The 13,478-nt window shown below is 33.0% G+C and overlaps 1 pseudogene; it reads right to left on the bottom strand.

Moving 5' to 3' along the window:
* Positions 1–2,053: 2,053 nt before the first annotated feature.
* On the bottom strand, positions 2,054–6,152 carry LOC141583048 (heat shock transcription factor, Y-linked-like; annotated as a pseudogene).
* Between the last annotated feature and the right edge of the window lie 7,326 nt (positions 6,153–13,478).

Raw genomic sequence — 13,478 nt, forward strand, 5'->3', positions numbered from 1 at the left:
TTTGCTTTATATACGAAACCCTGGAATATTAACTGTGTTTATAGGAGGAGAAAAATACATCTGCTTCATCTACTTTATTTTTTAAGCAGTGACTCCAGATGTGTAACACCCATGGTGTTTCTTTTGGGCAGCAAATTTGAAGTAATATTTGCTGTTGAAATAGTTTGACCTAACAATTGAGAGAATACTTAAGGAAATAGAGTATCTTTGTTTACATCTTAGAAGAAGCTACGATATTTTCTGGCTTATCCTGCTCTTTGACTGGTTACATTTAAATCTCGTCAAGATGTTCCTCAGAGTTTAAAGAATTTTTGGATGGTGCGGATAGACAGATAAACTAATCATGCTAGCCACTGCATGTTTTGCATTTGACTTACTCCATTTTCTTTCTTCACCTTCCTTTTTCTCCTTCCTGTGCTTGTTTTGTTGTTGCTGCTGTTGTTGTTTGTTTGGAACTTGCCTTATTCAGGCCTTGTTCTTACAACATTGTATTCCAAATTTTAACCTGACTCATTATTCTTCACTATTTATCCTATCTTTCTAAAATGTCATTTTTCTTTTTCTTTGTTGTCATGATGGCCATCCAAGTTGATCTTGTCAGGTTTTATTATTTTAGGCATCTCCTTGTTTTCACTGTTGATTATTTTGGGATAAAGTCTTACTCTGTCACCCTGGCTAGAATCCAATGGCAGAATCTCAGCTTAATGCAACCTCCACCTCCTGTGTTCAAGCAATTCTCCTGCCTCAACCTCCTGAATAACTAAGAATACAGGTGCCCATCACCATGCTTCACTAATTTTTGTATTTGATCAGTTGGTGATCAGTCTGGTCTCAAACTCCTAACTTCAGGTGATCCACCTGCCTCTGCCTCCCAAAGTTCTGGGACTGCAGTCATGAGCCACATCTGACTTGTTTTTTTTAAACTTTCTTCATGTTCAGCATGTAACCACATCTGTCACATTACTCTGTGAAAATATGGTTTGAGAACTTAAAATTGGTATATATATTAATAGTATGTAGATATAGGTGAAATGACCATTTTTGTGTGTTATGTAATGCCAGATAAGAAATCAGCATTTCTCATGCAGATCATTGACTTCAAACACTTAATATTTAGGCACAACTTGAAAATACATGCATATAGTAAAATAGCAACAGTAGGTCTCCAGCCTGAGAAATCTGACTGTCCAAATACATATGCCATTCCAACACCAGGTGTCCTAAAAAAAACTGAAGGATAAATCTTGTGAAGCCTTAGCTTGTGACACTGGAAATTAAATAATATAGCAACTCCACTGTGAATGCTGCTTCTGAAAACTTTTGCATATGGGATTTCCATTGTAATCCATTTTAGCATAACAGCTGAGAATCTCTGCTGCAATTAAAAGAAAGAGTGGTTCACACATACTTAAGTTATTTCAGGCAAGGACCTGACTGTCAAAGCAGAAGATGGAAGAAAGATTTTAGAAGAAGAAAATTCTTAACTAGACATAAATAATAAAGCATGATAATTAAATTGATTAGCAATGGTACTAGGGTCAGTAGGACAAAATTATTACATCTAGTGAATACGACTCTTACCTACCCTTTAAAGGAAAGTGTTGCTAAAGAACAAAGATTAAAAAATAATGTCAAAGAATCATTAGTGTTCATTTTTTACAGTAAAACAGATTTCATTGTTTTAAATCTATGATCAGCTTTGACTAATTCACATACGTATGTGTATGAATTCAGATATATGTACACACACCTACATTCATATACCAGGTACTGTGTTTCAGCAGAGATGGCTGTCCAAGACAGACAGAGAAGAAAATTAATATGATACATAAGCACCTTCTGAAAGGAGTGATGTCTGTGCCTTAGGAGTCTTAAATAGGTGAAGAGGGAGATAGCCTTTTATCTTGAGGAAAGAAATAAGGCCAAAGTTATTAAACGGGAAAAGACAGGGCTGAAATTGGAGTTGCCTGAATATTGCGTTGAATGGACAGTTGATAAACAGAAATGCATGAAATTGAAAGGCAAACAAATATCAGGTCTTGAAGTGATTTGTTCAGTCATACTGAGGATCTAGGCTCAGAATCTAAAAGATATTAAATGCCAACACAAGCAATTAAAACTCATTTAGATGGAGCATGAATCCAATGTGGTAGAAATGTGCAGCAGAAGCCAGTTGTGCTGGCTCTAGCCTGTAATCTCAGCACCTTTAGAGGTCAAAGTGTCTGGATCACCTGAGTACAGGTGTTCGAGAAATACCTGATCAAGTGGTGTAAAACCATCTCTCTAAAATACAAAAATTAGATTTGTGTGGTAGTAAGCTTCTATTCCAACCTACTCAGCAGAGTGAGACACAAGAATTGCTTCAAATCATATGTCAAGGTTGCAGTCAGCTGAGATTGTGCCACTGAACTCACGCCTCAGCAACACAGTGAGACCCTGCCTCAGGGGGAAAAAAAAGGAGGAAGAAAAATGTGCATTAGAAGTAATGGAAGTTGGAATCTTGCAGAAGGTAATTAAAGGTACAAATCTACTGGAATTCTGCAGTGGAAGATCAACAATTACTATGGCTAATGACAGCTGTAAAATTCCACCATGTGCTGACAGTGATGCAATACATGAGCATAATATTTTGTGATCTTTATTGCTTAAGTGATTATACAAATAATTGTGATCAGAGTTACTGAGTTCACTAGGTGTGAACTGTAATTAAGAATATCTTTGCCTACTGAAATTCAAGTTTGAAACAACTGAGTAAAAATAATTAAGAAAATATGAAAGTATGTAGAGTTCGTTAAACTTTTCCTAGATTTTCTGTGTTTGTATGGTTCTGTCTCATTGCTTCTGAACATCTATACCTTTGTGTGATCCTAATTTAGGTCCTCATTTAATTTGTGCCAGACTACTTGAGAAGTCACTTATTACTTTTTCCTAACTCCAGTTTATTTTTCTTTTTTCTTGCTTACTTTTATAATTTTGAATGTCCTCTCCAAAATTTACATTGAAATTACATGGCCATTTGTGATAGGGAAGGGAGATAGGAACTTTAAGATGTGATTAGCCATGAAGTTACATCCTCAAGACTGGATTTTTTACTTTATCTGGAGAAGATGTTAGTTACTGTGTGAGTAGGCTTTGGATCAAAGTATGAATTTGGCCCTAATTTTCTGATCATCACATGCCTTTCACCATCTGATGCCAGACTGCCATCTTGTGTCATAGAAGAAAGAACTCACCCGATGGAGCCCCTTAGACTTGCCAGCCTCCAGAACCATGACAATGCAAGTGTTTTTGCATATTGTCCAGTCTGTGGTACTCTGTTGCTGCAGCAGAAAGTAGACTAAAATACTTTGTTATTTCTTCCTTTTTAGATAACTAACTTTAAAAAAAGGCATGTCAAAGTTTATACACATATATATATGTTTATGCATATAAAGTGTGTATATATAAACACAGAAACATATATACATACATATGTATGTGCATATATACATATATACACATGTATACATGTATATACCCACATATATACATATACACATACATGTATGTGTATATACATATAAAAATATATACATATACATGTATGTGTATATGTGTATACACGTATACATAGGTATGTACACGTGTACGTGTGCACGTGTGCACACATACGTAGGTATGTACACGTGTACGTGTGCACGTGTGCACACGTATACGTAGGTATGTACACGTGTACGTGTATATACATGCATATTTACAGATATATATGTATATGCATACATATATGTACATATATACATACATATATATGTATATACATATACATACACATGTGCACAAAAACATATATGCATATATGTGTTTATATATACACACACCCATATATACACATATATATGTATATATGTGTATATATACATGTATATCTATACACATATAGATATATATATACATATATATGTGTATATACCTGTATACATATATATGTGTATATATGGGTGTGTATATATATACACATATACATGTGTATATATATTTATTTGTGTGTATATATACATGTATATATGTATGTGTATGTATATATAATATGTATTTATGTATATATGTATTTATATACATGTATATATGTGTGTATATATATACATATATATACATACATATGTATATACACACATATGTATATACACACAGACATATATAGTATTTTTAAATATGTTTATATTCATATATATATCCATACATATATACACATACACACACACACATACACAAACACACACACACACACATATATATATATATATATATATATATATACATATACATATATATATATATATATATTTGTATTTTTGAAACTATCCTTGGAAACAAAACAGAACACTTTTAACCCTATATTTAGAAATAAAGGAAAAGAAAATATAAATGTAAACATGTTGTTTTATCATTCAATAGGTTAATTGAAGGAATTTTTTTTTTGTCAGAGTAAATTTCAGTCCCTGTTTTCATGCATAATCTGGTATTTGATTTGTGGAAGATCAGTTGTAATTAGAGTGATATTTGCCTGGTGAAAATGATTTAAGAGCTGGCTTGTAATGAGAAGCAGCTGATGTATTATCAATCTTGGAGCAGGTTAAGATAAGAAAACTCATTAACTGATACCTCGAGATATCTGGTTATAAAAGTTTATGGTTCCACTATCAGCATGAAGAAATGGTGTTGGAAGAAAGATATGATGTGATATTGAGAATGTGCAGTTGTAACGTAATTCAAAATGTAGCCATTATGTTCTCTGAGAGGACATATGAATATTGGCCACCTCATTTAAAATAGAATTTTGATCTACTGCAATTTGTGTGATGGCACAATTGAGGTTGAATATTGAGAAGGAAGAAACCCACTTCTAATTAGGTTACCAATTTTCTGGTTAACAATGAATATTTTTGTTACAGGTATATTCAAATTTGTATAGGTTGAAAATGAACTTTCTCTACTAGTATCAGCAATTAAGGCAGAATAATGATTATCCATGTTAGCTCCTGCTCTAAAGTGCTTCTTGTTGAAATCTTCAGTGAATAAGTTAGATACCAGAGAATCATTTTCATCCCAATTCTTCTTTTTATTATTTCTAAAAGTTGTGCATAGCCACATTTAAAAGTTCTGTTATAATAGCACTTTAACTAAATCCAAAGGAGAAGGCAATTCAGTGCATTTTAAACCAAGACAATTGACAACAACAAATGCAACACAGAAAATTTCAGATTTCTTTTTGTTACACAAAGTTAATGTCATCAAACAATGCATGGATATTGTTTACTGTATTGAAAAATGTGGTTTTTTTGGGGGGAAAAAAGGAGTAAAGTTGTTAAATCTTCAAGTAAAAACCTGTTACACATTGTAACATTTCATTAGTGGTTTTGTTATCTTTATTTGGGGTTCAGGGTAAGTTTAAAAAGTTGTTAGAAAAATTTTTACAGCCCTGAAAGTTTAATGCTTAAGCTGTCCTTAATAATTTCAAGTAATTAAAGAACTCTTACCTTAATATTTTATACAATTTTCAAAATCTGGTCTTAACTGCAAGTCTTAACTCCCTAACTGATATACAAAATAAAATTACATATATACTCTAGATAAAGTTGTAACTGGAGTATTTCAAATACTTTGCATAAAAGAGACTTCCTTTTCTTCTGCCAGAAAGTCAGCTAGGAAAGCTTATCTTTGAAAATTCCGTTGAATTTTACTAAATCCATAAAATTGAGCTCTTGAACTCTTCTTTTTATACTGTGAGTTTTAAATATTCTGCAATAATTTTTTTTCAGAATTTATTTCTTGAAGAGTTCTTCATTAATCACTATACAAGTTCCACTCTCATCCCATCAAATAGACTTGAACTTGTCACTTTCAACTACTTTTCAAAGTTTCCTGGGAAAATTTAAAGAAAGAAAATTATTATTCTTATCTGGCTCAGAGACACAGACTGTATAAAGTGAGCTTTTTATCAATTATTCTTGTGACAAAACCTGAAGAGCATTTTCTTCAATCATTGACCTTAAATGTGAGTTCCCAGGGAATGTGTATTCATTCTACTAAGACCTAGTGGAGGCTTCCAAGCCAGTTGATTCATCTTTAGGAGAAACATCTTGAGTGAAACATGTGCCATCCCAAATAAACATTGTTTTACCTACTTTTCCTGCCTGCATATTTTTCAACACTGCACTTTCAAATTCTGCTTTAGTAGGCCTACTCAGGTAAGTAATCTAGATCTTCACGATGCTTCTTGAGTAGCCGCAACATCGCAAGAGGACTTTGCTCTTCTAGCAACAAACCTGAAAATATGGCCAAGAGTGTTTTCTTCCTAGCCTGATAAATGTATCCAGTAAAAATAAAATATAGACTGATTACTTACACAGAATAATTTTCTGCTAAAATCTCATCCCTTCAGAATCTTTTAAATACCTTAAAAAAAAGTCCTCATTCTCTGAAATGAATATAATTTTCTCCCTGATACACACATTCTAACTACATTGGTTACAGATGTGTAGAGCCTGGTAATTAAAAAATGAAAAAAAAAAAAAAAAAAAATAGGCCATTTTTAAAAGCTCCGTCACGTTGGCAGATTGGAATAACAACTAATCCTGTGCAAAACTTATATGGTCCAAAGACACAATTATAGAAATAAAAGTGAGGTTACAGGTGGTCAGGGGTGGGGGAATAGAAAGAACTGTTTAGAACATATGAGACATTCTGTTAGACAATAGAAATATTTATGAACTAAAGAGAAAAGATGATTATATAACATCATAAACAAATTCCATTGAAATGTGCACTCTAAAGTAATTTGATATCATGTGAAACTTACCTCAGAAAATTAAGATGAATACACATGTAAATAAAACCAACTGATCAGATTTCAGAGTTAAAAGTTCTTTATGTGAGTATCTATTCAAATTTTTTTGTCTTATCATTAGAATTATAATAATTTTATTATGTCTCTAATATCTGACAAATGTAAATGATGTAAAAGATTTTAAAAGCATGTGATCTTCTTGTAAAGAGATCCCAAAGAATGAGAGATTAAAAGAAGTAATAATAATTATAAGAAAGTATTTTAGGGAAATGTACACATGTGTCTAAGCAAATTTTTAAAAATTGTACTTTAGTGTGGGGAACGCTCCCGTGTGAGACCCCTAAAAGGCGTGAGTCTCACTATACGGTGAGTTTGATCCCAAACACAGTTTCCTACTGGAGGCAGTCGAGCTATCCGGAATATAGGAACTGAAAGATGATTGATCAGTTTCTAATATCAACCACAATATCGTTTGGGCCTAAAACTATGCGTTGCTGCTAGACCGAGTGACCCCCTACCAGCAACCAGTTCCTGCTTTTTAACCTTTTTTATGACTCTCTTTTAAGAATAAGTTTTAACCTTTTCTTTACTTACCTGACTGCCTAATGGTTTAACTGTCGATATTTGCAAAGCAAATGCCACCATAAGGGATGGCTTTGATTCCTGACTCAGAGTTTCCTGAATGGGAAATTGAGTTAAGTTGAGTTAGGAATAGACAAAGGAGAATCCGGTTAAAGGATATTCTGATGAGCAAAACCAGAAAACCTTTTCACATCTCAGTTCTAAAACAAGATCAAACCGGAGATACCTGCAGCCAGGAGGAATAATGTCTGGATGCAAACAAGCTTTGTGATTACAGGAAATTCTGTTACTTTTTACAACCACTGACTGTGTATCTGACTTTTCAATTGTATAGGCCATGTAAGGTATACATTTGCATTTCCTCTTGCAACCATTGTGTATCTGATTTCTCTATTGTATAGGCCATGTGAGGCATACATTTACATTCCTCTTGCTATGACATAAACCAGAGCCAAGAAAGTGTATTTATTCCTGGCATTTGAAAAATAAAATTTGCTGTTTAGGCACAGCCTATCAGCCCTCCAGACGCCTCGCTTTCTCTCTCTCTGTCTTTATTATTTTCTCAGGCGCACTCCCTCTTCCAGGTATTGGGACCCTCTTGCAGGTCGAGAGACCCCCGGGCAGATGTGCCTACCCGTCCGGACGGTCCACGACATTTGGCGCCCATCCTTTAGGTTCTGTGATAAATGTGTAACATTCAGGATTGTTGCATAGCTAAATATACGTCAAGGTGGTTCACTGCCTCCATCCCCCACTCTCACCTATATTTGGCATTTTCCCTATGTTATCCTTCTCTAACCTCCCCACCCCTCACTGTCCCTCCCTTTGCACCCCCAACAGACTCCAATGTGTGATGCCCCCCTTCATGTATCCATGTGTTCTCATTGTTGAATACTCAGCTATGAGTGATTTTTTTTAATTTTTCTCAAAGGGCCAAATAATTATTAAAAGCAAATATTTAAAGGAATAATCTTTGTGTCCTACAACATAATAATATCATTATAAAATAGAACTTGAATCTGTGAATTAATCTTTGTATTGAATATTTCATCTCTTTGAAAAATTACTATACTCCTTTAATAGTAAGAATTTTTATATGTTCATGTTTGAAAGGTGGTATATTAAAATTCTAAGTCCTTGGCATTGGTAAATGTTCAATAAATATAGAAGAAAGAAATAATTATTTTTGATTACAATACAACTGTATTGTAAAATACAGTCTCTCATACTGTAAAGTGGCATTTTTGTTAGAAGGTTGTCTTGGTTTAATATAGTTTAGGTTTAGGGAATGCTTTTTGATTCTTTAATTCAGAGTTTTACGTATTAACAGTTATTTTAAAAGTCCGCATCAGTAAACTTCTTTTGAAGAAGAAACATGTGCTCCTCTCAGATGTGGATAATCAATTTTGACAGTTTTTCAATTAAAAAATAAAAATAATATATTTTATTTTATTTTTTTTTTCTGGGGAATTAACACGTGGTCTGTGTGAAGGAAGTCCAGGCTTCTTTTGCAATGGGAGGGGATGATTGATTACTAACAGCAGCAAAAGATAGAGTAAGGGTGTGAAGAAAATATGGAGTTACTGGCAGCATGAGATGAAGAAATTACATTAAATGTAAAACAACCTAACTGAAATTGTGGTGGAGCATTTGAGGAAGCTAAGATGAGTGACTGTGTACGGAGGAAGAAGACCTTGTTGTTTTCAGTGGGAAATGGCCCAGCTAAAGCTGCCACTTGACTTCAAACATCGAGCCCACCTTTGATCATAAAGAGTGGAGAAAATAAGCAGTTTTTTCTGAACTACATAAATACAAAAGAGGCTTGATGCACTGAGCTATGTAAAAGAGTAAGATGTCTGACTTTTTAAGTGGCAGCCTGTGGTACACATTATGCACTTGTTAAATGTATACGTAATTTTACAGTAAATTTATTTTCATTTTCTCTCTTCTTTGTGAAGATGTTATCTGTGTTGGGAGTAGATTTTAGTTTTGATTATATTTTTTTCAATGAGAAACCTGAGTGGATCTGAGGAAAAATAATAGGGGAAACAAGCCAGGCCTGGTAGCTGATGACAGTAGTTGAAGCATTTTGGGAGGCTGATACAGGTAGATGACATGATATCAGGAGTTGAAAACCAGGCTGCCTAACATGGTGAAATCCTGTAGTACTAAAATACAAAAAAAAAAAAAAAAAAAAAAAAAAAAAAAAAAAAAAAAAAAAATCAGGAGTGGTTGCATGTGCCTCTAATTTCAGCTACTCAGAAGCTGAGGCAACAGAATCACTTAAACCCAGTAAATAGGAGTTCCACCAAACCGAGATTGTGCTATTGTCCTTTAGCTGGGAACAAGAGTGAAACTACCTCTAAAACAAAACTAAACAAAAGCTTTGGAGAAGTGGATGTGTACCTTGGAAATGATAAATTACAAAGAAGTTCGTGTAGAAAATGAGACCAGAATTGCTGCTGTTGAAGTGATGAATGACAGCATTAATGTTTGAACAAGTTTTAAATCAATGAAGGTGGCAAATATAAAAGATACGTAGGGGCAACCCTTTATCTTCTAGAATCAGCTACTTCAACCTACCTTGCTCTCTGACTGTCTCAGTGGGGAGTCTTAATATGAATTTATTGACTCCAAGTGTCGCTTTTCTCATGTACTGAACCTAGAAACTCCCTCCCTTAATCCTGATTTTAAAAGAAGCAAAGCGGTTACTTAGCAATGGGGTATGACAATGGTTAATTATTATTCATATATTACAAATTTCAGCATGCAGTTAAATATCAGGAGAAAGTGCTTCATGTTCAAGTGGAGTCCCAAAGGGTTAAAAATCTTGCATGTCCTTTGTTACTTAGATCAGTGAGACATACTCCATGTGAGTATGAGAAACGAGTTCACTTAATCACTAACACATTCTTAAAGTCTATCGTTCAGTGACTCTTGACTTTACTTTCACTTTCTACCATGAATTACACATTCTGGAAGTCCTGATTCTAAAGTCTGAGACTCTTTTCTATGTAGATATTTTCATGAGTGTCTTCCAAAAATAAACTGTAAAGGTCATCCTGTGAGTCTAGAGAAGTGAGTGGTTGGGAAAGGCAGAAAAATGCAATCAGCTTTAATGTTATATTCAATGTGTGAATTGCTGAGGAGAGAGTGGGTTATATTTCTTATAATGTTGGATGTATTTTTCTTGAATCACCAAACCCAGTAACTTATATGCATTTGTCGTTATTTTTTCATTCTTTCCTTTATACTCCTTACCTAGTTTTGTAATATTTCTCTCTACCATCCTGCCTCATTCCCACTCTTTTTTTTTTTTTTTTTTTCCATTTCTATTGCCTCTCTCCATTCATTCTTTTGATTAAATCTTCCCTTTTTTTCTGTGGGTATCTGGTAGCTGTACTTACTTGGTTTTCTTTCTGCTCCTACTTACTTAGTCTGTTTACTAGGTATTTAACAATTGTCTTTAAAAGCAACATCTTTCATTTCTTAACATTTTATTCCTAGTGGTACATGATTTTGGAAACAAGCTTTGATGACACCTCTAGTTAAATAATTACATCATCTGCACCTGATACCTATATTTTCTAGCAGGTATGTTACTCATAGGTAGAAATGGGTACTATATTGTGCTCTTCTCTATTTACAAGAGTGTTCTTTATATCTCCTCCCTTTAAATGACACATTATCTGTTTGCTGTGATGTTCAAATGGTAATTTGAAATGTGATTTACTTTATCCACTTAGAAAATGTCTCATAAAGTGAGTTAGGGAGATTCCCTCTTTTTGTATTGTTTGGAATAGTTTCAGAAGGAATGGCTCCAACCTTTTTTTTTTTTTTTTTTTTTGGACCTCTTGTAGAATTTGTCTGTGAAGCAGTCTGATCCTGGAGTTTTGTTGTTGTTGTTGTTGTTTTTGTTGTTGGTAGGCTATTAATTGCTGCCTCAACTTCAGATCTTATTATTGGTCTCTTTGGGTATTCAGCTTCTTCCTCATTTAGCCTTGGGAGGAGGTAAGTGTCCAGGAATGTACCCATTTCTTCTAGATTCACTGGTTTGTTTGCATAGAGATGTTTGCAGTAATCTCTGATGGTAGTTTGTATTTCTGTGGAATTGGTGATGATGTATCATTTATTATTTTTTATTGCATCAATTTGAATTTTCTCTTTTCTTTTTAATTAGTCTGGCTAGTAGTATATCTGTTCGTTGATCTTTTCAATTTTCTTTCATATTCTTATCGGATCTGTCTGAAAGCAATAAATTTTGTTTGTTTGCTTGTTAGTTTTTTTCCTTAGACTATCTGATCATTCTAAGAAGCAAGTATTAGCTCTCATAGAACTGTTTTATTTCATCAGGAATCTCTAATTGCTAATGTTCTGTTTCTGACACTCTGATACCTGTGAGTTGATATTTTTGCATTGAAAAAAAAAAAAAAAAAAAAAAAAACCAAACTACCTTTTAGTACTCAAGCACCCCGAGGTTTCATATTTTAGATTGGTGTGGTATTTATTGATTGTACCATTTCTGGAGAAAATTAATAGGTAAACTTTAGTCTTTTCAATTTGTCTTTTCAACATGTTCCACAGTATATGTTTATAACTCTCATGAACTGAAAATTGGCACAGATATGTTTTAAAGTAGCACCCTTACCCCTGTCATCACTGATTATGTATAGAACACAGCTCAATAGTAAGGAGTTCCCGTTCATTTTAAATAATTTTTTCAAAAAATTATGCTACAACCATGTTTCCAAGCTCTACCAGCTGAATACTCAATAACTGACTAAGGCAGGCTCTTTTCTCATGTTCCACAGTCAAATACTCTTAACCTGTCATTTCTGTGTTTCTAAGAAATTATGATGGTGATATCAATAGAAACAAGGTTTTCTTTCCCTATTTTTTGTTGTATTCTGAAAACATCAGATATTTTAGTTTAGAGTAAAACAACTATTGCTTTCCTTGATAAACTAAAGAAGATTTTATCACTTTCCAAACATAATCTTACTTTCCCCCTGATATGTCTGTTAGAATAATATCAATCACCGATAATACTGTAACTTTTAACTATTTTGGCTTTCTTTAATTTTTATAGGAAAAATGTGGGAGGTAGGTGATTAATAATTATCTGTCTATAAACAAGCATTTTTAGAGACTTGCAATATACATACATATATTGTAAGTATATACATTCATATATATGTATAGTGATAATTGTTGCAGCATTTTATGTTACTTAAAAATTATCCAAGTATCCCAAAATTATCCATTAATTAGTTGATTTACCATTAATATATTTTAAAATTACTAAGACTCTTGGAAGTTATATAATTAAGCAGAAATACTATAGAATATGTTAAAATAATTTTAAAATTGAATTTTATTTTGGTTGAAAATATAATTTCATAATTTTCCAAATCATGATTATGTAAAAATGATATTAGCTAGTTTGATTAGTAAGTAAATAAAAAAAATTTAGAAAATTCAGAATAACTAGTCACTTTATGGAAAAACACACAAATCTTGCAAAATTAAATTATATACATATACTTATTACACTAATATGTTTGGAAAACAATACATATGGTAAATTTCAAATAAAATGGCCAAGCAAACCAGCTGATCTATGAAAAAAATAATTTTATTAAATAAATTTGAATTTTTACATTAAATTTTCTATGGACTACTTATTTATTCAAAAAAGACATTTTATACTTAAAAACATATTTAAGTAAATTATTTAGAAGAGAAGTCATCCTGTTTGTAAAATGATGATTTTGTTGTCAATAGAATATAAGATGATGTTTCATTTTTTATTTATGTTTTTGAAATTGATTGTTGCTCTATTGCCCATGCTGGAGTGCACTGACACAATCTTGGTTCACTGCAAACTCTGCCTCCCTGATTCTAGAGATTCTCATGCCTCAAATTCCCAAGTACCTAAGATTACAAGTACCTGCCACCACACCTGACTAATTTCTGTACTTTTTGTAGCAATGAAGTTTCACTATGCTGGCCAATATTGTTTCAATCTCCTGACATCAGAAATTCACTTCCTCAGCCTCTCAAAGTGCTG

The sequence above is a fragment of the Saimiri boliviensis genome, chromosome Y, assembly GCF_048565385.1.
Source record: "Saimiri boliviensis isolate mSaiBol1 chromosome Y, mSaiBol1.pri, whole genome shotgun sequence".
NCBI classification, from domain to species: Eukaryota; Metazoa; Chordata; class Mammalia; order Primates; family Cebidae; genus Saimiri; species Saimiri boliviensis.